General features: G+C 43.2%; 1 protein-coding gene and 1 long non-coding RNA gene across 7 annotated transcripts in view; one reads left to right on the forward strand and one right to left on the reverse strand.

Moving 5' to 3' along the window:
• Nucleotides 1-218: 218 nt before the first annotated feature.
• On the reverse strand, nt 219-25,477 carry LOC310683080. The gene is made up of 3 exons (XR_014514274.1): nt 25,102-25,477; nt 20,558-20,718; nt 219-281 (listed from the first exon to the last, which is right to left on the reverse strand). It is a non-coding gene; the product is annotated as an uncharacterized lncRNA (long non-coding RNA).
• Nucleotides 23,315-26,899, forward strand: part of CDH8 (cadherin 8) — a 229,095-nt gene continuing 225,510 nt past the window's right edge. For 2 of the 6 annotated variants that reach the window (XM_083452450.1, XM_083452456.1), the window contains exon 1: nt 23,398-24,340. The gene's annotated coding sequence lies outside the window, so the exon portion shown is untranslated. Of the gene's footprint in view, nt 23,376-23,397; nt 24,366-26,899 lie in introns of those variants that run through there. The other 4 variants (XM_083452451.1, XM_083452452.1, XM_083452454.1 and 1 more) reach the window with 4 other exon arrangements.

Consider the following 26,899-nt stretch of genomic DNA (forward strand, 5'->3'; position numbering starts at 1 on the left):
TGTGTGCATGAGAGCCTAAATGCACACAACTGATCAATGCAGTAATATTAAAACTCCAATCCTGCTTTTGCCAATTCCACATTAAAAGAAAAGACACCCCCTTTCCCCTTCCTGCAGATACTTGAACTTCTATTGTTAAGGATGGAGTTCACACAACACTGACTATAAACTGATGAAGACAGAAGAGAATATCAACAAAGAGAAGCCTCATTTGGTACCTTGGCCTCTGCTGGACACAATCCTGGGTTTGGTGTCAATTGGCCATCTCCAGGTGGACATACCTTAATTGAAAAGATTCATCATTTTAGGAATACAGTTATTATAAATGGGCTCAGTTCAAGGTATGGATTTTAAGCTTTAAAACTCTAATGGCCCCTCCAGACAACCTATTTACTGAGCATTTATCCTCATTTGCTTGCACAGAGCTTCCATGGTGGTGAGATTATATCCAGTCTTTATTGAGTATTCATTCTTATTTGTTTATGGGACAGTTATATGACTGTATTCATCCTGATTTGCTTGTGCTGTGTTTGTTCATTCCACACTTACCAATGCATTTCCTGTCAGTCTCCTAGTAAAAGCATGTTGTTTGTTGGTCGTTGTTTTTTAAGGGGGTGGGATTTGTTCCACTAGGGTAGGGCAAGAGAACCTCAGGCCCAGGAGGTGGATGCAACCCTCTCTAATAAGCCCTTGGGACTCTCTCCAGCCTGAGGCAGGTGCATATAGTTTCTATAGGTATACTGACTCACTACAACTCTATGGAAACTAGTGATATAAAAGTCAACTGTAGGCTATTCCCAGTAAACTGCTTGTGCACTGTGCTTTAGCCTTGTGTTATTGATGTTGCTGCATGTTGATTGGTGAATTTTGTGTATGACTCCAGCAGGGACATTGTCAGTGAATATAGCATTGTAATTGCTGGAGGGAATGGAACTGCCAGCGACTGCATGGCAGTGACTGTCATTTTTACTGTGTTAGCACTCTTCCTGATATTGATATGGTGACTTTGACTTTATTGCTGGGGAAAAGATAAAGTCACATCTGACTGCCCTATCCTATCCTTTATATACATACCAGCAAAAAGGAATAAAGATACCTTTCCTTTATGAAAGGGCTTGCCCATTAAACATCTTGCTTTGTCCCCAGCACTGGATTCGTTCAACTCTTATGGCTGAGACCTCACCACCTCTAAAGCAGTAAGTCAAGTTAATCACTCTTACTGCATTTGATGCCAAAGCCCTGTCCCTAGCAGAATTTGAGAGCTGTCAGAAAGGGGCTTTGTGTGTACTGAGTGCATGACCTCATTCCGTCAGTTTCCTCTCTGGTACCCAACCATCCAGGAGAGATGTTGTAGCAATTCTCCTTTGTAAGCAAGCATTGTGATCCTCATTTGCATTTTCAACATATGCTCATCTTACCAGGTTGCATGAAGTCAAGTAGCTCATGTGGTAGGCTTTCAAGAGTTGACTCAATAGCAAAAGATAAATGTCAAAACCTGAGGACAGAAGGCCATCAGCACACTTTGGGGATGTCATCAATGAGCAACCTAAAAATTGATACATAGAACAGGTCCAGAGGACAAATGCAGCCCTCCAGGCCTCCCTCTTTGGACCTTGGGATTTTCCCAAGATATCCTCCATAGCTTCACTCCTCACCAGTCCTGCTTTGCACCCTGCCTGTCTGGAATGATGCCTCTTCGCTGCCTTGATGAAGCATACGTGAGTGGAGGGGGGGACTAGCTTACTGTACAAAAAATAAAATGCACCTGTGATATTCTCCCCACTTTTGCCTCTGTCCTTGTCCACCACTGTGCTGCAGTACACTAGGAACCATGTTGTTGTTGTTGATTAGTCGTTTAGTCGTGTCTGACTCTTCGTGACCCCATGGACCAGAGCACGCTAGGCACTCCTGTCTTCCACTGCCTCCCACAGTTTGGTCAAACTCACGCTGGTAGCTTTGAGAACACTATCCAACCATCTCGTCCTCGGTCGTCCCCTTCTCCCTGTGCCCTCAATCTTTCCCAACATCGGGGTCTTTTCCAGGGAGTCTTCTCTTCTCATGAGAAGAGTCTCAGCTTCAGGATCTGTCCTTCCAGTGAGCAGTCAGGGCTGATTTCCTTAAGAATGGATAGGTTTGATCTTCTTGCAGTCCATGGGACTCTCAAGAGTCTCCTACAGCACCATAATTCAAAAGCATCAATTGTTTGGCGATCAGCCTTCTTTATGGTCCAGCTCTCACTTCCATACATCACTACTGGGAAAGCCATAGCTTTAACTATATGCTAGGAGCCATAAGAATCTACATATTGCGAAGGTTGTGGAACAAAATGCATCCACTTGAGAGATGGGAACAAGCAATCAAGATGTCTGAGTCCAATCCTAATTTGAGGCAAGCAGCTGAAATCTGGCACTCAGCCTCCATATCCCCCATTTAAGAAAATGCCCCACTACTATTTTAAGTTCTGTCTTTTACTTCTGCCCTGAAAGGAAAACAGTGCTTTGGAACAGCACTGTCAATTACAGGCAACAGAATGAGTGTTTATAGTCCAGAGTACTTTAAAGATCTGCAGCATCGCATATGTTAATTAAGCAATTTTACATCTTCAGTGCACTCCCAAGCTGCCAAGTGGAAGTAAGTGTTACTTTTTTGTTTCAGGTGACAGTTGTCCAATCTGCAAGCGAGTAAAACCCATCTCTCCACTAAAAGAAGAATGCTTTTCAGAGCAATCAAAAGCAAAAGAGATTGGTCTAAAGGAGTTGATTTGCATGATACCTTAGTATTCTGCACAGACCCTGTGGTGTATAATCAGAGCACTCCCTGCGAGCAACCCTATCCATTTGTGAGCTAGGGGAGAAAAGTTTTCTGTGATCACAATAAATAAGATGGATCTAGGCTGGAAGGAAAGTGTTTAAAGGAGGGGAGGAGAGAGGAAGCAGCCTCTGAAAGCAAGGTCAGTGGAACAAAACAGAGGACAGATAGATTAAAAGGAGTTAGAAAAACAAGGTGGGCATGAATAATAATTAATACTGAGACAATAAAACCTAAAAGAATGCTAAATGAAAATGCGCATTTGCTAACTGAAGCAAGGGGCATTATACTAGAACACACTCTTTAAGGCTGAGAATTTTTAAAGCACATCTAAAAATTAGTAGGTCTGATGGTGACAGTTGTTCTCCATGATGAAAAGAAGTTGTGTCCACACACACACACACACACACACACACACACTGCACACCCCACTGGTAGTTTTTTGGTGGTATACAAAGCATAATACAAATATAATACATATACAAAGCATAAATACTTCCAGTCAGGTGCATCAAACCATCTACTACTATTACTATTGCTACTACTACTAATTATTATATCACTCCATAGAAGAGGAACAGGGACCAGCAGTTTAAGAACAACAGTCAGGATTGTTGTTTGTTTTGTATTATTTACACCTGTCTTTCTCTAAATCAGGATTATATCCCATACTTCATCATGTTCATGTTCTCAGGACAGGCTACAAAAAAAAAGTTACAAAAAAGTAAATAATACTGGAGTGGCTTGCCAGTTCCTCCTCCAGGTGAGCTACCAGCATGAGTTTGACCAAACTGTGGGAGGTAGTGGGAGACAGGAGTGCCTGGCGTGCTCTGGTCCATGGGGTCACGAAGAGTCGGACACGACTAAACAACTAAACAACAACAACAATTTGGATTGTTATGATTCTATATTTATAAAATCAAATAAAAATTATTATATATGTAAAAAGGGAGGCTTGGGCGGTGGTGAGTTGGGATGGCACCTTCCATTTCATATCGAGTGACAAAACAGGATGGCACTGTCCTTGCCTGTCCCTCACAAATGCCATCTAAGAAGATGAAAGGAATTCCTGCACCAGGGCACTTTCCCTCCCCTCCCCTTCTTGAATGTACACTCTGTAAAACGGAAGACCCTGCAGTATGAGGAGACCAGTCTTATAGCACACAGTCAACTCAAGTGAAATGACAATCTTCTTATCATTGCCCCAGTCCCATCCTTGAAACTACAGTCTGTAAAGAGGAAAGAAGGAGACACTCTAAGCAGAACAGGAGGAGAGAACTGCCTTCTACTGAGCTCATTCACAGGGCCGTCTTAAGCATATGCAGGCTGCGGTGCAAAGATCCACGTGGTGCCCCTAGGTTGCCCAGAGTTGTCAACCTTTTTTTGGGGGGGACCCCAAAGTTGTTGACTTTTTTAAAGGAAACAGTTATTTACCTTTAGAACCTTTAGAACGGTTGTGTGACACAGGGACTCACAGAGCCAACCAAAAGGGGTGCCAGCACCCCACACACAGGGGCGTATGAAGGGTAAGGGCTGCAGGTTCCATGCTGGGGGGACAAAATGTCAGGCAACACGTACAGTTGCTGTGCTGTCTGCCCGCTGCCTCCCCCCCACATGGCAGTTAACTTATGGGCACTGTGTGATGCATCCTGCTGAATGTGCCAAGCTGTGGGTTCTTTTGCTGGCTTTTACGCTGTCACCGCACGCTCCCAGTGCCGTCCAACATGGGGTGCCATTGCAGAACGAGGGGGAATTCAAGCAGCATTGGAGGCAACATCTCTGGACAGGATCTGTGTGCTCCTATTTGTCAGGTTTTGTTGCTGCCTTTGGTGCTGTCGGCACTCGGCGGATCCCACCACAACGTTACACAGCGCTCTGGGTGTGGCGCCAAAGAGTTAGCTGCCATGCAGCTGGGGCAAGAGCCAACAGCTGAGCGGAGCTGAGCCTGTTGGAGCACCATGGACTCTTCTGCTGCTGCGGCTCGACGCGAGTTCCAGGGTGAGTGTTGGAGTCCAGGGAAGAGCCACCTGCAGCAGAAGAGCCAGCGGCGCTCCGACGGGTTCTGCTCCACTCGACTGTCAGCGGCTCTTCCCTGGACTCCAATGCTCGGCTCCGGACTCTCGGCCTGGTGTCTCCGAGAACCCGGCGCCCTGGCGCCGTGCACCCCTAGTGCCAACGGTTAAGATGGCCCTGCTCCTGTATAGCATATAGCCAGTGCCAGATTTATGTATAGCTAAGTAGGCTGAATCCTAGAGCCTCTAAATTTAGGGGGCCTCGCCAGCATGCCCACACCCCAGCAGGCAACCTCTGATGGCCTGCCCAGGCCCTGAAGGATGAACTATTTTGGTAGCAGAATCTTGCTGCCAATTGGTCTTGAAAAAGTCAAAAAGACTGCCTGGCATCAGGACTTTTGCTTTGGGGTACCCCAAATTCACCATCAGATCACATAGCATGTCCATGGCTATAGCCTGCACCAAAAAATCATGCATCCATTGTTTTGTGGGTCTGCAATGGCGCAAAAACGTGGTTACAAAGTACGGATCCACATGGATTCTCAGGATTTTTGCATTGGGCTAGCCCAAACTCACTGTCAAATCACATATCATGTCTGTGGCCACAGCTTCAACCACAAAAATCATACATCCACTGTTTCGTTCAGAATATTTTTTTTGTTTTTCTCCTCTAAAAACTAGGTGTGTCTTATGGTCGGGTGTATCTTATGGAGCGAGAAATACGGTAACTTATCACATAAACAAACCAACTTTGCAACAGACAGATTCACTCCACATCGTCTCCGTTCCCAGCATTCTGCAGCAATACTGTTGGATTTTTTATATCTGCATTGCTGGGTTATCAGATATGGGCCAGAGACCTGCATTCAGTTTTTTGAGATTAGGAGAAGGGGTTATTATGCAGAATTGGTTTTCTATTGCAGGGCTTTTTCAGATGGAGTTCTGCATTGCCACATGATCCAATGCCCCCATGGCATCGGCCAGAGGCCAAAGTAGGTAGAGTAATGGATGTGACTCTGACCTATGTATGGTAGAATACATTCTAGCTGCACCAAGTTACAACTTTCTGCATTCATATCCCACCTACACACAACTCAAACTCCAAGCAAGCAAGCAAGCAACAGGCACTATCACAGATTAAGGACACATCCTAGCCATGCAAAAGGGAGGGAGTACAGAGCAGGGCTGGTGAGAGATGTGGCCTGGGAGTGCATCCCAAGGGCCAAACTGTTAAGTCTGGAGGGTTACATTTGGTTTCTGGGGCCTGAGGTTTCAAACCCTGATCTATTGTATGTGTGTACCAAGTATCAAAACGAAGCCTATAGAAGCCAAAACAGACCTGAGGTTATTATAACATTGGGAATATATGTGTTCTCTCTCTCTCTCTCTCTCTCTCTCTCTCTCTCTCTCTCTGTGTGTGTGTGTGTGTGTAAATATGAACTGACTCATCAGCTGCATGGCTTCCATTTATACCCCAAAGTGTAGATCAGTGTGAGGGCTGTGGTAGAGCATGCTCATAGTTAGAAAATTAAAATTAAAATCTTAATATGTGTAAATTATTTATAGAAACATATAACAAATAATTGGGGGTGGGGGAACACTGCATAATAAAGATGAAAGGAGAAATTATCCTTGTGAATTTTAAAGCTGAAGAATAAAGACTATTACATTAATAAGACTTAATTGTGTCATTAAATATTTAAAATTACTTTCTTTAATAAATGTTGTTTTTACTTAACATATTTCTTTTCTGTCTATTACTTTTGCAAACCTCCTGTGCCAAACAGTCATGTTGGGGCGAGGAGCCTGTATGGTTCACCCTTTCCTGCACCTCTTCAACAACAGTGAAAGGGGTAAATCCCACATATATAATTTTGCTTATTCCACCTGTTTTAGGGGATCTTCTGGATGATGCCTTGTATCTTGTGGCAAAATTCCACAGTGTTAATGGAGCAGTTACGTGGTATCGGGGAGGGGGTGTTGTCTAAAGAAACACATCCAACATGCACTAAGGAAGATAAAATAACTATGTTTGAGTGAACAAAATGTCTCCCTTTTATAAAATAATTCATTTTTTTATGTCAGCCAAGAAAGGAAATAAATTTATGGTAAATAAATAATGTTTCAAAGAACCATTTTGGGGAAATCAAGTGTCAAAAAGAAGAAACTTCTCATTCAGCACCCTGTTGACTCACAGGCATCAATAAATTATTTGACAGTAACTCAACAACTCTTTGATGAACATTCAGTGAATGCTTACCAGAAAAAAAGTTATGGATCTGTTTCGGGGGAAAACAGTGGAAGATGTGAATGCAAATGAAGAATACAAAGCTCCTTTACAAAACAATGGCTTGACCCCAAAATGCAATATGGTTGTCCAGTACATCTCTATAACTGCCAGAGCTCTTATCAGGAATGAAGTTTGTTTACAAGCATACATCAGAGATACTGTGGTGTTCAGTTCCAGACCGTTGCAGTAAAGCGAATGTTGCAATGAAGTGAGTCACACATATTTTGTTTGTTTCCTAGTGCATATACAAGTTCTGTTTACACTATACAGTAGTGTATTAAACCTCACACACCCTGGCTGAAGGTGGGAGTGGGAAAACCCGGGCCCAGCCCTAGTCAGCTCTACTCTGATGGTCAGAAGAAGGGCGGTGGTGGCATGGGACCAGACTGCCTGCAGCTGCACCCATGTCCTCATGAGGAACAATATCTCTGAAGCACAATAAAATGAAGCATGCCTGTATAAGGAAAGTTTTCCATGACATTATGTCACAATTGCCCTGTGAGAAGAAAGAATAGAGCAGGGAGAGGGATGATCGCCCCTTCCTCCCCCAACCCACTCCAGGTCAACTTTGCATTTGATATATGTTATTCATTTTAGCATTTTAAAATTGCAATCCACCTTGGCTGGTCGTTCTTTGAAATTTACCTTTCTCCGAATTTTGTAGCACAGTTCTCCAGACAATGTGTACCAAAACTATGCATATAACTAGGGGACAGTGTGCATAAAATGCAGATATTTTGTAGTGAAAATGGTGTTACTATTGGTACCTTCACATCTCCAAACCCTAGTCAACCTGTGTTCACTGTGCCTGGACCTGCAAATGGTCTGAACTGGTATAAGGCAGTTTCCTATTCTCATGTGCTGAATAACCGGTGACATGTCTCACAGGAGTTTTGGGATAAAGTTATTAGCACAGCTAATTATCTCCAGAATAGACTGTTTTTGTCCGCTACTCAAAGGATTCCATTTGAGTTCAGCATCACATGTGAAAGACTTCTGCCCAAGACACCAGGGAGCTGCTGCCAATGAAAGTGAGCTATACAAGACTAAATGGACAGTCTGACCCAGCTGGCACAATGTGCAGGAATGTACACAGTTCACCTGTGAATGATCCTCTAGTCAAAAATAAAAGCATTCTGTCCCCAGAGCAAAATAAACAGCCTTGTGGCATGCCTTAAAGTTGAAGAGATCTCTAGGGGCCTTTGAACTTTCCAGATGATCTGCCTTGTTGTCTAACACCATCCATCAGTATAACAGTTCCAACATGGCACAGATTAAAACAGTGACAGTCTTGACTACTTGTAGCACTCCAGTTCTTACCCTAAGGAGCAATGCTTACATTGTTCCACAGACCTACACACCACTATTAAACAACACACGTGGCTTTTCTCTGCATGCTGTAAGGCAAGGAGTGGGGAGCATTTTTTCCCCCCAGGCTGAAAGCCAGAGAAAATAAGAGAAACCAAAGACCGGAAAAGGTTGGTTTATGGAAAGAAGGAAAGTTGGATGCTATTATGGATCAAGGGTTTTGCATAACTCTATACTGTAAAGCTGATAGATGGAGAATTGGAACTATTTTATTTTCATTATTTTCTGTTTTTAAAAATACTTGGTATGTGATGTTAAGTTGTGTATACTGCTTTTTCCTTGTTTCTTTCCAAGCTTTAATAAAAATCTTTTAATTTCCAGAGAAACTAAGAGGATAAAAAAACTGACAGATTCACCCACCCCACCCCTATAATCAAAATGCTTTTTCCAAGCCATCCTCATATCATTTTACCTGATCCACCTTTCCTGCTGTATCTATTACTCTATGTATTGCAAGGTCTGTTGATAGATTAGATAGATAGATGATAACTATTGCATATCTTTCTATCATCTATCTATCTATCTATCTGGCCAAGGCTACTGCTGTTTTTACTCCTCTAAATAAATGCTAAGAATTGCCAATATGTATCCCCCTCTCACTGAAGCAATCAATACATTTTACACACGTTAGGGTCTCAATCCTCCAAACATATATTCTGGAAAAGCCCCTCTGGAGAATGAAAACATGCACTGTCACACAAGGTAAAATGTCATAGCAAAATTACAAAATGTTCCTAGTCTAAACTTTTATATACAATAGATGTCATATTTCCATATAAACAAACAATTAATGTGGCAAAATGTGTCATTGATATAACTCCTGGAAGAAGACATGTTACAAATTGCTTTGGGATTTAAGCATGGTAGGAGTGGAGGCAGCGAGAAGTTGTCACTTTTTAATATATATTTGCAACTGGCTTAGTTACTGCACGCTAGAGGGCACTTGAGGTAGAGCAAAAGAAATATCATTGCAACCCAATTGAAACAGCTACCTGCATGAAACTAAAAGCAGAGAATTAGATTTTTTTATGATAGCTAAATGTTTTGCTTGATATACTGCTATTTTGTTTGATATTTTATGATCCCCCATAATGTATATTTCCTATCCTTAATGATCAACCTGACAGCAAGAAATCAAAATTGCAAAAAGTGTCTCAGGAATGCTAAGGAGGTTCATTATGCATTTACTGTTCTTGCAATACACTTTACTTATTAGAAAGTTGGAAACCTTTCTAATGAGTAAAATGTGGACCCGCATGTTGTTAGCGGGCCTCACTTGGGGCTTTTGCTCCACTGTATTCTACCAAGTAACAAGAATACGGGTTAGAAAAGCAAGCTGACTTTAAAACAGAGATGGGGAACCAGAAGCTCCTGCATCAGATCTGATGTGTGCCGCCTTTGCAACTGGTCCATCAGCCTCTTACCATCTTCTCAGACCCACATGCTCCTTCTTAGAAATCTTCACATGGAGAAAGATTGTGAACTTTTTTGCTATGTGGAGATTATTTGGCTTCTGTGCTATGCAGCAAGAAAGAGACTCTCTCCTCTTGACTATTTCTGTGTTTGAGTGTGCATGTGTGCTAAGTGGTATGTTTCTGTGTTACGTGAGTTTGTCTTAAGTACTTGTGTGATATTGGGTGTTTCTGACCCCACCTAGGGATGCACACTTTGGCAGATGCCTGTGCTCAACTCCGGTGAAAAGAACTGAGGCTTGAAACAATACAGGGTAAGGCTGTAGCTCAGGAGTAAAGTATCTGCTTTGCATGAAGAAGGTCTAAGTTCAAACACTGGCACTTCCAGGTAGGGCTGGGAATTTTGCCTCTCTGAAGCCCAAGTGATCCTTTGTCAGTCAGTGTAGACAATACAGAGGTAGGCTTCCCATGTTCCTAAGCACAGACCACCCATCCCAGCTCCACCTCTCCCTTTCTCTGACACACTACGCACCAGCCCATCTTGCCCCCAGGCAGAGTGAAATATACTCGGAGTCGAGTGTGAATTTCATGCTCTTTATTCAGCTCATAGTAGCAATGAATGAAACTTTCCCCAAAATGTCTAGCTATATATACATTATTTACACAATGGGCCCTGCATGATTGACTAATTCTGGGCTGCTCCTGTAGGCCAATCAGGTTGTGGATTCACCTCCTCCAGAAGCCTGATTGGCTGCTCCTACAGGCCAATTAGGTTGCTCATTCACTTCATCCAGGAGCTGGATTGGGTGTCTCCTGTGGACCAGTCAGACGCTGCATTCTGGATCCTATTGTTCTAGGATTCAGCTCAGTACATAACACAGAGGAAGGTCATTCAAATAGACAGCGATGGTTGGTCTCTGGTAATATGGAGGGCCTGTGTGAATGGTTTGGTGCATGGACACCAAAGAAGGATGTAAAAAATGCCAGAGTGATCAATTCTAGTGCTTTATTAGAAAATAAGTCAAACTAATAGCACAGCCTGAGAAGCCCTGCTGCCATTGCAGACTTGGGATGGACATCGAAACAGCAAGAGGGCATCATGACTTGTCTGCAACCAAGCACTCATTTACGAATTATTTTTACAAAGAACAGCATATGCCAATTTGACCAGAACCTCCCATTAGCCCACCTGCTTCATGAAAGCATAGGTGGCAGCCATCCAAGGTTTACAGATAGCTCCACTCCCTAGCTAGGCCAATAACCAAGCTTCCCAAGGCCTCAGATGCATCACAATCCTGGATTTCCATGAATATGGGGCAGGGTATGGAAGCAAAAGAGAAGACTGGTTGTATAACAGCAGTGGCTGTAGCATGGGGGCATGAAGGAAGAGACACTGAAAGGGGGAAAGTGGTGGCTTAAAACAACGGGGGAAGTCTCAAAATATTGGTAAGTGAGGAACATAGAGAGATTATTCCACCCACCATACAGCCTACTTCCTCCCCCAAGCCGCCAACAAACCCTTGTAACAGCACCTTCACACAGTGTTGTTCACTCCTAGTACCATGTGTTGTCTTCAACATGGAGTTCTGGATTCAGTGTAGTAATTTAGAAGGCATTAATTAATAAGCAAACACCTATATCTGTACAACTTCCCTCAACTGACCTAAACCTCTAACCGAACAAACTAACTGGCAGGCTTGCTCTCAAGATTCTGTTGTTTGTAAATATATAATAACATATATGACCACAGGATGGGTGTCCAAAAGGGGCTGCATAATAGGGGAGAGGAGGAAGAATGAAATGGGGGTGGTTTGTATACAAGGGGGAGTTGGATGAAAATGGGGTGCAAATGGGTTGTAAAAGATTGTGAGGGTTTAGAAATCAGAGCAAGGGAAGGGCATAACCTCTAACATTATACATTAGCTGAAATGAATTTCTTTTACAAGTGCTACATGAAAACAGATTATAGTTTTGCATACATAATGTCAAGTAATCGCAGATCAAAAATTACAAGGTTTCTTTTTTTCCCCCCAAACAAGAAATAGAAGGCATGTTTAAAAGATGCCATGTTTCCATTTCTTCTGCACAATTCCCATTTATAATAATTTGTACCATCTCATAATGTGAATTTGTAAATTAATTACAAATTTATTTATGGCCATCCCTAACTGTTCAAGGTATTTATTATTATTATTATTATTATTATTATTATTTAAAAAGATTTTCTACTGGCTATTGTCAATAAAGGCTTCTTTAACTCTATTATTTTGTGGGTTACCACCCAAAACTTATTTCAATGTTTTTCCTTTCCTTTTGGTTTCACTATTTTTTAAGGGTTTGAGGGTAGACAGAGAAGATGCATTTGAAGCTGCTTTCCCACGTTAACCCTGCAAAAGGAAACAAAGTCTGAAACTCATATGAATAAGACAACTAGCCCGATACAGCTTGTGATCATGATACCTAAAAGACGGTATCATTCCTTATATTCCCAACCAACTACTGCACACTGCAGGAGAGGGCCTCCTGCAGATAACATCTTATCAGGAGGTTCATTCTACAGGATGTCAGAACTGTACTTTTAGTGTGGTGGCACCTATCATTTGGAATGCAGTCCCATATTATTTTTTCAGCAGTGACAGCACCCATTGAAGATTTACCTCTTCGTTAGTTGTTAGGAGACCCCTCTATTCTCCTTTGAGTTACAATCCTCAGAGTGGTAAACAATCAAGCTCTCATCTCAAGCACCTCCGGCAAATGTCACTGTGTGAGGATCATAAAAAGAAAAAGGTAAAGGTACCCCTGACTGTTACGTCCAGTCGCAGATGACTCTGGGGTTGTGCGCTCATCTCGCTCTATAGGCTGAGGGAGCCAGTGTACAGCTCATGTGGCCAGCCACATGACTAAGCCACTTCTGTGGCCAGCCTCATGTGACTAAGCCACTTCTGACAAACCAGAGCAGCACACAGAAATGCCGTTTACCTTCCCGCCAGAAGTGGTACCTATTTATCTACTTGCACTTTGATGTGCTTTCGAACTGCTAGGTGGGCAGGAGCAGGGACCGAATAATGGGAGCTCTTCCCATTGCGGGGATTTGAACCGCCGACCTTCTGATCGGCAAGCCCTAGGCTCAGTGTTTTAGACCACAGCACCACCCGTGTCCTGAGAGGATCATAGGAGTTGCCTAACAATGCTAAGCACCCTTAACCCAGATATTTGGCGGGGGGGGCATGAGTGTTCAAAGTGGCACTAAAGTGTTTTAAATGTGTGAATATGTCTCTAGTAATGTTTACTCAGAAGTTGTTTCCATAGACATAAACTCAGACTGAGAAAAAACAATGTGTCCAGTTCTGTGTTCGTTATCGATTGTGTCAAAAGATACCTCTTATTTTTGGAGAGCTTCAGCACACACTACAAGCATGCTCATGTAGTTTTGATGCTATTCTCCTTAGCATCATTGTCCTCCTCCTCCTATATTCTCCTTGTCCTTGGCCTCTTTTGCCCACACTGCCATTTAATCCACTTGCCTAAGCCAATCCACATGACTTCTGCTGATGAAGGTGCAATGCTGCTGCTGACACAATGGCCTCTCAGATATCGATAAATAAAATCATGTGACTCAGCATAGCCAATTGGATTAAAGGACAAAAAAAGGCCAAGAGCAAAGAAGAAGAAATTGGTTCAGGGAAGCAGGTGCAAAAACATGTGCTGAACATCACTGAAATATAGATGTTGGTGGGCATTTTTAAAAAATGTGTTCAGCTGCATGCAATGTGGCAATTTTTGAGGAATTGCAATATGTGTGGCTTTTGGGGGGGGAGGTCTTTCATGTATGTGATTAATTCTAATCATTCAAAAATATAGCTAGCTCATTATATAAAAAGGTGCAAGATGTTAATGAAGGGAGAAAATAGATACCTCCATTTTTCTTTTGCTATATTCTTGCTCAAGTTGAGGATTTGAGCCTGTACAACACATGAACTTGCTTAAAATGATTTACCCTAAAATCATGAAACTGCATTTAGAACATTGTTGCATGTAGAATAACTCAACATTTCAAAGCCACATCTTAATGTTTGCATAGCTGGGAGGAGGTGTAATAAGGGCATTTAAAACAGGTATTTTCATTTGAAAATTCTGTTTAGGATCTTGCAAATACACATGTACAATATATCCATTTTTATGCACACTTTACCCTAGTATATGCACTTTTTTTAGCAAGAAAACTGATTGCAGAGTTCAGAGAAGGGAAGATTTTGTAGGATTGCTGTTTCAGTTTCGTGTTGTTTCAGAAAGTGCAAAATTGGTAGGTTTGCCTTTAAATGTGAACTAAATTGAATTTCTCATCCACCCCTAATTATATTACCTGACCTTCACCCCCCCTCATCCCCCAAACCACTGTCTGGAGAGCAAAGAAACCCCAAAGGATGCAGTCATTGGCCATCTCTTGCTATCCAAAAAAAAGGGAGCAAATCGCTTAAACTATTTACTGCATGGGAGTTCAAAAGCAAAACCATCATGTACCTTTGAAGCAGAAAGTTTGCGTTAAAGTCTTTCATTATAGTATCTGCAAGCTCATTTCTATTCAGCCAGCAAAAGCTATGAATGGGGAGAGGGGGAGAGATTCTTTGCTCCAATGCAAATCCAGCTCTCCTTTCTAAAATAAAGGAAAGCCACATTTTCTGATGTTATCTTTTGCACGGTGTAGTGTGCTTGTGGTGCCCTGAGGGAACCAACCTAACTCTATATGGTAATAGAACCTTGTCTAGTAAATATAACTGTTGAGCAGATGTGCATGTGTTTTAAATATACATTTACTTTTTTTCAAGATGGTAGGAGTCAACCAGACCCCGTATATTTCGGAATCCAGAGGGATACCATTAAAACAAAATCTCATAGCAAAATGGAGTTCTGTTTTCCATATCTGTGAGAAAGGTTTTTATTCCACTGGTTCTTCCACATAGTCGTATTGTGGATTTTTGGTGGTGTTGTTGTTTGGTGAATTCCAGGAAGAGCTTTTATGTGCATGTATGTAGAATTTCTGATTTACTTTTATCTTGTTTATCTGCTGATATAAAAGATTACAAATGCAAGAAAAATACACAATTGTTGCCATTTGTTAATGAAAATTCAGAGCAGTGTACTTGTTACCTGAATTGTGGCCACTGTGCATGAGGATCCTTTCATGAAATACAGGTTTGATTCTTCCACTACATATATAAACATGCAGCTACAACTTAGTGTGCTCCTTTTCTTGCTTTTGCTTTTTATAATGGCTTACTCCATTTATATCCTAACTGGAGCCACTCCACTCTAGAAAGCACACTTACCACATTGTTCTCATAAGTACAGTCTTCTCCTGAGGACTGAAACTTTGAGACAAAATTCAACTAGATTGAAGCAAAAGGGACTGTCAGCTCACAGTGCTGATTGTCTGGGTCCCGGTGATAGCACAAAGCATCCTCTCCACAGAGTCATTTTTCAGTGTTTAAAAAATGTAGGGTTTTTTTTTGGGGGGGGTGGGAGTAATGGTGGTGATACTTTAAACCAGGTACGATCAGACTGCCTATGTGTGTTTACTCAAAAGTAACCTCCACTGCGTTTAATGGAGCTGACTCCCAGAAAATTGTACAGAGGGTTACAGCCTGACAGTGCAATCCTATACACAACTACTCAGAAGTAAAACCTATGAGTTCAGTCTGACATGCTCCCAGGTATGTGTGTATGGACTGCAGCCTAAATGTAAGGTTACAACATTCATGTCACAATTCTACACATGTTGACTAAGGAAAAGGTCCCATTGCATTCAAAGGGGATTTTTCCTACAGAAAAGGATATAGGATTCAATCCTATAATCTAAATGGTTGATTGACTGATTGATTGATTGATTGATTGAGCAATCTTCAAATATGTTAAGAGGTAACACATAAATGGTGAAGAACATTTGTTTTATGACGGGGTATGACCCAAACCAATTTTACACATACTAGTATGGTATAATTAAAGTGTTAGACTAAGATCTGGGAGAACAGGGTTCTAATCTCTAGTCAGCCCTGTTTATTAACTGGCTAGTTATTATCTCTCAGCCTAGCCAACCTCACAGGGTTGTTGCGAGGATAAAATGGGGTGAACTGGAACCATGCACACCTCTTTGAGCTTCTTTGAGGAAATGTGGGGTCAGTAGTGTCTGGTGGGGAAAGGGGTGGGGAGGTCAGTGCAGGCACCATGGCAAGAGTGGCAGATTGGCTCTGCCATGGCGCCCATGATGTGTCAGCCTACCTGATGTCTTTCTCTCTCCCCGCCCCCCTGCAGTTACCAGCAGTAACTTCCACATTGGGAAGCCAGGTAAGCAATGCCTGCCCACTCTGCCCCACCCTTCTGGCTGCTACTGGGTGTGGTGTAAATGAAATAAATAAACAAGCAAACAGTCAAGCATTGATTCCTCCTAACCATTCACTGTCCACCATAGCTCTTTATTATGGTCTTGAGCTGATTACGCTATTAAAAATGAGGGAGCAGGTAGACTGACAACATTCTTGCTGCATGTTCAGAGTCACAAAGGCAAATGGCAATTCTTATTTTACCCTGAACACAAAAGGACAGAGGAAACTCAATTTCCTTACCGTTGGTGATTGCTGGGGGAACATACTCTCGCAGGTTTATTGCTGTCATGAAAGCATTTTGGGGCAGCTGCTTGGAACCCTGAACCTAAGTAAGGCCCACTGGTGGGGCCCTCTTTGAAATAATGGCTGTGATGCTCCTATGAATGCTGGAAAAAAAATACAAGGCATTAGAAAAACTTGACATGGTGTGTGTGTGTGTGAATGACCTTGCCCTACATTATGAGGTCCCCAGTACCTACCAATCAAACAGATTAAAGGTATGTTCAAAACATACATCCCAGTAGGGTAAAGAGGTTTTCCCCATATGATAAAAGCTGTATGATAAGAATGGGGAATGCTACAATTGGGGTGCTATCATAGAGAATGCCTTCTTCCGAGCTGCCATTATTACCCCAAATTTCTGAGAGTGGTTGGACCACTAAGACAGTCCCTTCTGCTAATCACAACATATGATATGGGCTATAGGAAAGGAGGTGGTTTTTCAGATATTTTCAGATATTTGAGGCTTAAGTTGTTTAGGCCTTTAAACATCAATGTGAGTGCCTTGAAATGGGTCTGGAAATTACTGGAAATAATGAAAATAGAAGATGGCTATTTTAATTTCTCAGCTTGGCATCAGGCAGTGCTTCCATTTGAAGTCCCAATTGTTGGAACTTCAAAGTGAACCACAGGGCTTTCAGATTTCCCTTTGCAAATGTCTCCATGAGAGGTTGCTTACAAAGGGCTTTCAAACTTCAGGGGTGGGGGTGTTGAAGGGGCTGGCGGGACTAGCTATGAGCTTTCATCTGCCCATCGGTTGATGGGTTGTCATGTTGCACTTCACAGCACCACTTATTAGCAGCCACACAAACTGCAGAATGTCATGACTGCTTTTCATTTTATGTTACAAATCAACACAAAAATGCTGACAAATTTTCATGAACACACACAAACAAATGAGAAACCAAAATGTGTAAATCCAGCCATCCCTATCTGCACTGCTTAGTAATGATGTTATTACCACATGGCATATGATCATCAGCGTCCACTCAAACTCACAAACAAGGTACCAAAAGCCTGACCTTTCCTTGCCCTTTCCACCTTACCCTAAGGTTGCACTGGGGGTCCTCATTAATTCTATGATTGTGTGAAGTTGGGAGTGTCCACTGGTCCTGATTCCTCATCCACTGGTACACATATCATCGCGTATACTGAAAAATTAACTGCACCATTGGCAGAACAGCTAGGGGTGGTAACAATAAGTGCTCTATAAGATGCCCTAGTCTTGCTCCTAAGCAAACGGAGTCATAGTTCTTTGTTCATTGTGGCTGAGAGCCTGAAGCTGAAGTCCTTGTTCGTCTTCAGTGTAAAATTGCCCCTTCTTCTCCAAAGAAGAAAGAGTTCCAATTGCACAAACCAGTCCTTTTTGTACCTGACAAGTTTCTCTTTCTCTCCCTCTCTCACTTCCTTTGTTGTGCTTTCTCTCTGTCTCCTCTGCGGTTCTCCCTCAGCATCCTCTTGGCAGTGCTCCCACCTTCTCTGCCTCACAGCTTTCCATCTCTATGATCATTCACTTCCCTTGTCGGCTGTCCTCATTTGGCTCCCTTGTCCATTTCCTCCCAGGCTTCTCTATGTTCTTAGCTGCCCCCAGCGAGCCTTGACTCGTTTGCTTAGTTGATGCCTCTTTTCTTTGGTTGATGATCTACAACTCCCATGATCCACTGTCAATGGTTGCTGGGACTAGGAAAAGACAAAACTATCAATTTTTATTTTCTCAGTTTCTTTCTCTCTTTTCTCACTTTTAAAATCTGTTGTCCATATTTCCACATCTATTATTATTATTATTATTATTATTATTATTAATGTAGTCCACTTTGCCTTTTTACAATTCAGCAGTGTGTTCATTTAAATAAATAAATAAATTTATTTTAGAAGTCTGCATGTACATTTTAGTCAAATTTCTCCTAATGATAACATTATTGCAAGCAATTTTTTCCTGATATAATACATGTTTATATCTTATTTTCTCCAATTTATCAGTTTGTATGCATATGCTGTTGGCATATACATTTTTAGGCACACTTTTCTCTAGTTCATGCACTTTTGCAGCCATAACATGCTGGAAAACTTAATTGTAAAATTTGGAGAAGTTTGAATTTGGAAGCATGGCTGTGTTTCAGTTGGCATTTTTTTTTGGGGGGGGGAGTGGGAATTATATAGGGCTGACGTTAAATGCAAAGTAAAACAATTTTCTTCACCATCTATAACTGAAGATGAAAACTGAATGCATAGGTTCTATTTTCCCTTTCTTTCTTCATTCCTTCATTCTGTACTTAAGTTGTTTTCAGACTACCAGTTTATTAAGCATTCATCCTGATTTGTTTACACAAAGATTGTGGGGAACTTATACAAAGTCAGCTGTTTACTGACCACTCATTCTGATTTGTTTGCAGGAATGTTATACAGTGTTGCATTGAGCAATTGTTAACCCACATTTTCCAAAGCATTTCCTTGGTATGTTCCTTCCTACAAAAAATTATGTTGTTGTCGTTTTAAGAAGGCTTGCTGTGCAAGAGCAAGAAATCCACTTTAATTGCGCAGCCTGAATTTACTAGTATGCCATTGTATCCTAGCCACAAAATAGCAATAGTCTGCAAGTGCCCCCAGTGGTAAAGCACAGTAATTACATACAAAAGGTCTGAGATTCAATCACTGTCACCCCCAGGTAAAGCTGAGAAACATCTCTGCCTGAAAACTTGGGGGGCTGCTATCAATCAATGTAAAGGAAAAGACTGGTGCTGTGATTATTTTATTGTAATAATCTCTGTGTCTGATCTTTTCTATGTATACATTTTAATTCTACTAATGTTTAATTGTTTTTTAAAGATTAGGTTTTTATATGTTTTTAGCTCTATGGATAGTGCTGTATGGAAGTGAGAGCTGGACCATAAAGAAGGCTGATCACAGAAGAATTTATGCTTTTGAATTATGGTGCTGGAGGAGACTCTTGAGAGTCCCATGGACTGCAAGAAGATCAAACCTATCCATTCTTAAGGAAATCAGCCCTGAGTGCTCACTGGAAGGACAGATCGTGAAGCTGAGGCTCCAATACTTTGGCCACCTCATGAGAAGAAAAGACTCCCTGGAAAAGAACCTGATGTTGGGAAAGATGGAGGGCACAAGGAGAAGGGGACGACCGAGGATGAGATGGTTGGACAGTGTTCTCGAAGCTACAAACATGAGTTTGACCAAACTTCAGGAAGCAGTGGAAGACAGGAGTGCCTGGTGTGCTCTGGTCCATGGGGTCACAAAAAGAGCCTCAGGGGATGATCTCAGAGTCCACGTAGGTTCATATGGAGGAAGGCAGTCCTTGTGGTATTGTGGTCCTGAGGTGTGGCGTTGTAAGCTGCCTTGAAATTTAGCTTTGTGCAATAAAAGTGGAGTAAACTGCTCCATGGTCCTAGTGCAGCAGAACTGCTTCCTTTAAAAAAATAACCTTTTTGCAGCTATGAAATGCACTAAAAAGTGTGGACTGAAAGAATGTTTCATGGGAAGATTTGTAAACATCCTGCAAACAAATCAGCATGAATGCAGGATGAATGCTCGGTGTCCCATAACTTCCCTACAAACAAATTAGAGGAAATGTTTAATAAATACTTGATGTATTCTAACTTCTGTGTAAGCTTTGTGCAAGCAAATCTGGATAAAAGCTCTGGAGGAGTCCTAGAACAATTGTAAATGGCACACTTGAATGCAGCACTTATTGCTGCCTTGCTCCACCCAGTCTATATTCCAAGCTATCCTAGAATTGGCTCACTCTTAGAAAGTGGCTGTAGGAGTGCAGCCTTAAGGCATATTCACAAGATCTTTAAAAACTCCAAAGTAATCCCCTGGAATAATTGTAGTTCCTGGAGCTATTCTCTTGTGGGTTTGAGAACCAATGTTGGCATTCTGCCTGTGCTAACAACATGCACTCACAATCACTTTGCACAATTAGCTATATTATAGCTCATGTCTTTCCTTGCTTGAAATCAAGGGGGTTAAAGTGTGATAAATGGCAGTTCTTACCTCTCTAGATTAATGCATGTTTATCAATAGCCACAGATGTTCACGATCTTTTTCTATCCCTTTCTGTCTTCTCACACACAAAACTTCAGATGCTGTTGGACTCTCAACTTCTATCAGCCCCAGCCAGCCTGGCCAGTGGTTAGGGATGATGGCAGCTGTAGCTGGGAAGGGGAAGGAATCATAGCTCAGCAGTTAAAGCACATGCTTTCAATGTCATTGAAATGAAATTATGAAATGAAATGAGGATATAACTGTGAAGAAGGTCTGTTCCCTTCACACCCTGCTTGTGGGCTTCCCAGAGGCATCTTCGAGGCTGTTGGGAAAACATTGCTTGCCCAGATGGACCTTGGATCAGTCAGAGATCTTCTTATGAGTACTGGTAACTAAATGGTGGTGGGCATTTCAGATCAATTCATTCAACAAACAGCAAAGCACTGATCTTGTGTGTGTCAGTAGAGGCTGGTTAGTTACAGCAAATAGGGCACCAACCCCACCAACCTCAAGCTGTGTACATATTCCCATTTGCATTGCATTCAGCACACTCCCACTGCTAGTTTTGGAAGTGGTGTGCACATAATAACCTCAATCCACATCTATCCTGCATGCTGTTTTCTTTTGAAAAATCAAATACATCATTTTGATGTGTTTCCCATCAAATCAGCTTCAACTCAAATTGAGGTGGGGGGAGGATCTCTAGTTGCACTTTAAATTGTCAATGTGTACATGGCCTCAATCTGCCCTTAGCCAGACCCAATTGCTCACCTCCTTGCTTACAACCAGTAGAACTCAGCAGGGAGGAGTATGGGGACAAACTAGGATTACTTGGTTCTGGCCATCATTGGCTCTGTCTCCACCAGCTTTTTTGCTCCCTTGTACTCTGCCCTACCAATCCCAATGGGTACCAGCCATCAATGCTGTGTCTGTCTCTGTGTTATGTGTCTGCTAAAATACACATCAGCTTAGTTCTCCAGCAATAAAAATCAACCGACCCTCCTGTCATGGGAGGAATGGTGGGAGGAGCCAATTGGGGAACCACTAAGGCTCAGAGCCTGGGTAGTGATGGTGGGAAAATGGTGAGTGGTCAGGGGGAGAAGAGGGAGAAGGCAGGGAAGAGGTGTAAGAAGCTGAAGAGATAACAGGACTTAATGAGCTGGGAGAGTCTGTGGCAGAAGTCTAGAATCAGAGGCAGAGAGAGTGGGAGGGGAGAGGCCAAGAAGCAGAGATGAGTCAGACTGGTGAAGAGTCACAGGTGTCTTTCCCTCATGCTGAGACAAGCTCCCCTCCATCCTTGTCTCCCAGAACCAGAAGAGGCATGAAAAGGGTGAAGGAGAGATTGGTGACGTGCAGACACAGTCCCTAATTGCTTGGAAGACACCCTGGAGAGGAGAAACCATGGGGAGGGAGGGACCTTCAGTCTCAGCAATCTGTCAGGAGTGAGTCAGCAGTAAATCACACTGTGCAAGTTTGACTTAACTCTATATTAGCAGAAACAAGATCTGCACAGCAGTGCCAGGCCTAATAAGCATAGCAACTTCCTCATGTGGGCATGGAGAAGATGAGTTGCTGTCCTCATTAGACCTTACACTCCTGTGCAGATCTTGCTTTTGCTAATAAAGAATTAACTCCAACTTGGTTAAAACTTTGTTTTGCATGTTCATTTCTGGGGGAAAGGGGAACTAAAAGAGCATCTAAGAGGTTGGTGAAATTGTAAATTGTGTAGAGAGCATAGTTGCAAATGCATCTCGCCCTCACAATACCACTAGAGCTTTTTAGAGTCACTCAGTGAAATGGATTAGTTGGTCAGGTGCCTGGAAAGACAAAGTGAACTACTTACAATGCATATACCTTGAGTTAAGGAATTCCCTGCCCTCAAGGTGTCCTGATATCTGGCCACAGTGCTATCCTATACATGTGTGCTTGGAAGAATATAAACCACACTGAGTTGAATGAGTCACTACTGTAAGTAGGTATAGGAACATAGGAAACTCCCAAATCAGGCCTTATCCAGCCCTGTACCATCAATCCTAACCAGAATCCTCTCCAGAATTTAAGGCAGGCGTCTTTCCCAGCCCTACCTGGAGATGCTGGGGCTTGAACCTGAGGCTTTCTTTGTACAAAGCATGTGCTCTGCCACTGAGCCAGGTCTCTTCCTGCACCTTCAAAATATAGATCAGATAAAGCCATGGATCTAAAAATCACTGTCTATTTCAACACCACCTTCACTGTTACCACCTTCAGGCCTTGCTCACGTCTTGACCATCTAGAGACATCTGACTGGGCAACGCTAGAAACAGAATACTGGGCTTAGATGCAGCTTTCCTCCAACCTATCCCAGAAATTCTCCGCTGATGTCCTCAGGACCTGAGGACGCCTTCTTCCAGCCACTCTCTTCAGGCTTGGGGAACCTGTGGCCCTCCCCATGTTGCCAAACTCCAACTCCCATCACCACTGACCGTTGGCAGAGCTGCCTCCAGCTGATGCGACTCGGAGTCCATCAACACCGGGAGGGCTACAGGTTCTCCACCTCTGCTTAGGCCTACAGTGTGCCCCGCGGCACCTTCTTCTTGCGTTTTCTCTCTCCAAGAGCGGGAAAACTACAAGAGAAGTTATTGCACCCGTAATTTGCATGGAGTGGGGGGAACGCTAGCCAAAGGCAGGACATCAACAGGCTTGGCGCGGTGTCAGTGGTGGGAGTTTACTCTAGATCCCTCGTTCCCTCCCCCTTTGCTTGAAGTCTCCTCCTTTTCTCTCTCGCTCCGATTTTCCTGCTTTGAGGAATGAAGAGCAGCAGAGTCCTTAAAAGGCGGGAGTTGCGCAGGTGAGGAGGAGGAGGAGGTGGTGGTAGTGGTGTCCTTGCCAAGAAATCGCCCCGAGCCGGCTGGCGGCAGCCTTTCAGGCGGAGGGAAGGGCTCTTTAAAAAAAGGGGGGGGGGAGGAAAAAAACCACAGAACCCCCCGCCCCTAAACAGAAACCCCCAAAGAGGACTAGAAAGTTAAGCGCGCCGGCGAGATTGGAATGGAGCAGGCGCGCGTTCCAGCCCGGCGTTCTCGGGAGCCTTTAGACCTGCCTCCAAGATCAGCCCAATAAGAACTGTCAGGGGAGGCTCTCCGCTCCTCACTTTTCTTTTTTTTCTTCCCCCACATCGCTTCACAGTTCCATTTGGCAGGCGGGCACGTCGGAGAGCCAGAAAGCGAGCGAGCGAGCGAGCGGCTCGGCGCGTCTGAATGAGTGGATTTATTTTGGAATATCCCTCCCGTTCGCTCGGCCGGAGATGGGCTGTTGCAGCTGCTGCTGCCGCCGCTGCCGCCGCTTGTGCTGCCGTTGCAGCCGCCGCCACCGCCGACGAGCGTTGCAACGGGAGACGGAGACCCGGCACTGATCCAGCCCCGCGCTTCGCCTGGCCAGCCGGACCGGAGAGGAGAGGAGCCCCAGTCGCCCCGGCGCTTCTCCGCTCCCCAAGACCGTGGGAGAAATAAATATTTTTATTTTATTTTTTTAGCAAAAGAGAAAAAAATAAAAGCCGAGGGAAAGCGAGCGAGCCAGAGGCAACATTGGTGTGAAAGAATGAAAGCCGGTCGGAGGCAGGTACCCGCTCTTGGCCAAGCTCGCCCGGGCTGGCGACTATTCGCCTCCCGCTGAAAGAACAAGTAGCCACCTTTCCAGTCGAATCTTACGATTATTTGGGGAGGGGAGGGGGGAACCGTATGTATTTCACCGCGCTGAAGTAGGAGTTTGCAAGACGTTCCTTCTTGGAGCTCCGGGGGGGAAGAAGCCAAGCAGGAGGTACCTTTTGCCGTTATTTTTTTTGGTACGTGATAAGATTTCTCCTGGGTTAGAGAGTCTTATCACCAGGAGAGGAAGAGGGTCGCGGAGGGAGAAGTATCAATCTCCAGCTACCTCGGTCTCTCTGATAGCTCGGATAGTTTTGTCTACTTATTCAGCTGGGTCTTCTTGGGGATTCCTGGTTTGGGGGGTCTGAGGGAGGATGGTGGTGGAAGATCTCAAGGTGCCCATTCCGGACATGCCTTTCTGCAGGACTCTGCGATAGCGGTGGGGTGGCGTGTGGTCACCGGTGGTGGAGAGGTTGGTGCTCCCCCCCCCCCATTTTAGAACACTAAATCACTGGTCTCTTTCCCACCATCTGGTTGATAGATCCAGGCATACATTCAAGACTTGAAAGACGTTGCCTGGTTGGTGTTGAGAATTTTTCTCTACCCCCCCACCCGCCAGATATATTGAGAATCGCCTTCTAAAAAAAGAACATAGCCAGCCGCCAGCCAGATACAGAGAAAGGAGGATAAACTGGGGTGGTGGAGAGGGGCAATCTAAAATCAGAGAGGAGGGAGAAAATTATTATTATTATTATTATTATTATTATTAATTTTCATTTGATGCTAAATATTCTGCTACTTCGGCTGAGAAAATCAAGGGTTTAGAAGTCAGCCTCTCTCCTCCCGGTTTCTCAGTAAGTGAGCAATCAAGCTCCTTTTCTACAAGTTGCTGCCCCCCTTCCCCCAAAAAGGGAACGGACCTCAGTTGCCTACCTTAGCAAAGCTGCAGCCATATCAAGATGAAACTTAGGATCAGCCCCCACCGCACCCCATGTTAGCTCCAGTCCCTTGATAATGACATGCTTTCCAAGGAAGATACGGAAAACACTATTGACCCCCTCCCTCCAAGCCAGCTTCGGTCTCTCCTAAGCGCTTCATCCAGAATTGAGGAGGGGTGGTGTTGGGGAGAAGGCTTGGAGGAATAACATGTTCTCTTACATTCCTGCTTGTATCTAACAGCTGCTGGGTAGTAACATCCCAATCAAGCTGTCAAACAGTCTTCCCCGCCAGGCTACAGTGAGCCATGGCAGAACATTTTGTTCAGCCATGGAACAGCACAGGCAACAGATCAGAACATCTCAGATTTGGGGCAATGTAGGCAGGGATTTGCTCTAGGTCCTTATTTTTGCAGGTGGTCTTGGTGGGGGCTTTCTAAAAGGAATCACCAGAGGAGTGGCAGTGCTGGTTAACGTGGTTTCTGCAAGGATACAAGGCTTAGAGTTTTAACTTAAATAGGCTGCAGATTTGGATGGAATCCTTCCAAAGTGACTTGCAAAACCAGCCATCGATGCCAACAGGTACCAAACTATGTTAAGCGCAATTCCATCTTTAACTTTCCCTTCCCTTGGATACAGAAATAAATGCAGATACAGGCAGACAAAAAGAGTTATCCTTAAGGTCGATAATACCCTGAAGGAAGAGGTAAGAAAGGAAGAACCACTGGCTATTGATTCCCAGGAGCATCATGGTAAGGGGACTCTTTGTCAGTCACCCATTACTGTTAACTGGCCATGGACTCAAAACATAACATAATGTTTGCATTAGGAGGGATCTAACAGCTGCTCACTTCAGTTCCAATTAAATAATGTCACTGATAACCAGCAAAGCTATAGAGAAGCCTCTTAACTTTATCCACCCTCTCTTGAAAATTCCCAGCAAGGCTTTCTTTGCAGACAGGGGCTAAGACTGCAGTCTTCTGCCCTTACAGAAAGTAAATTCACTGACATCATTGAGACTTAATTCCAAGTAAGCATTCTTAGGATTGGATTGCTCCATGTGGCACTTTCCGAGGAAAGCGTTTAGCAGGAATCCTAGAATTAAGGCAAGGGATATCCAATTGGAGTTGACCTGCTACAGAAAGCCAAGATTTGTTGAAAATAATCAAAGGGAATCACAGAGTTCCCAATAGTCTGAATTCACTTTTTAGCTGTCTGAAAAATCATGCAGAAGAACAGACGGAGACTAAAGATTCCACTGCAGTGGGGGTATTCTGCAAACACGCAGCGCCAGGAATGAAAATGTCACTATTAGTAATAATAATGATAGCAATTAAAATCAAAGTTTATAATAAGAAGTTGGTCTTAGCTCTAAGCCAATTGTATCACTTTCCCAATTTATTTATTTTTAGGGGGAAGAGAAGTACACCAAATGAAAGGGATAGCTAAGCACAGTCTTGTCTAACTGTTCCATGCATCCAACATAATAGTTATGTTTCACTATTTGCTATCTGAACCACAGTCTTCCCTGTGAAATGCAGCTGATTTCACCCTCCCCCTGCAATATTGCTTTTTATAGATTCTTGTCTTGCTTACACACACACACACTTTCCCCTTGAAATGCTTGCAATTATATGATGGATATTAATTAACCTCCACAATATCTGTACTTAACTGAATCTTGAGGGCCTTCTGAAATAGGAGATAACTGCCAGCTGTATTTTGGGATTGAGAGAGATGATAAGATTTGGGGAATCAATTATTATTGTTTTTAATTAAATGGAAATTGGTCCCTT

This window comes from Podarcis tiliguerta, assembly GCF_965153285.1.
Source record: "Podarcis tiliguerta genome assembly, chromosome: 8".
NCBI lineage: Eukaryota > Metazoa > Chordata > Lepidosauria > Squamata > Lacertidae > Podarcis > Podarcis tiliguerta.